Here is a 442-nt window from a genome sequence, read left to right as displayed (position 1 = left end):
GGCTCATATATGGTCGTATAGGATTTTCTATCGTAACTCAGAATATAACTAGTGGGCTCTGGCTTAGTTGTTTATTCCTTTGAAAAGCACAGTCGGGAACACCGTGCAGGTGCAACAAACTCGGGTCCTGCCGGAAGCCGGCCTTGCACAGGAAGGCGGTTCTCCATCTCGGGCTCCCACGCAGCAGCGATGCCCGGCGAGGACCCTTCCTGAGGGCCGGGCGCTCACACCCGCCCAGCTCCTCTGCAGGCGGGAACCCGGTAAACGAACCCTGCCCGGAAACGCCGCCAGCCACGTGGAGGGCGGGGGCGGGGCTCGCGCCGTAACGCCGAGAGGGCGGGGCCTGCCCCGCGCACGCGCACTCCCGCCAGTGAGGGCTGCTGGGCCGGATGACGTGGCCTGGCGGCGTCCCCGCCGGTACTGTCCTCCCGGGAACCCGGGC

Source organism: Ochotona curzoniae, unplaced genomic scaffold (genome assembly GCF_017591425.1).
Source record: "Ochotona curzoniae isolate NIBS_2020 unplaced genomic scaffold, NIBS_Ocur_1.0 contig_293, whole genome shotgun sequence".
NCBI lineage: Eukaryota > Metazoa > Chordata > Mammalia > Lagomorpha > Ochotonidae > Ochotona > Ochotona curzoniae.
Note: the sequence above shows the minus strand (reverse complement) of the source record.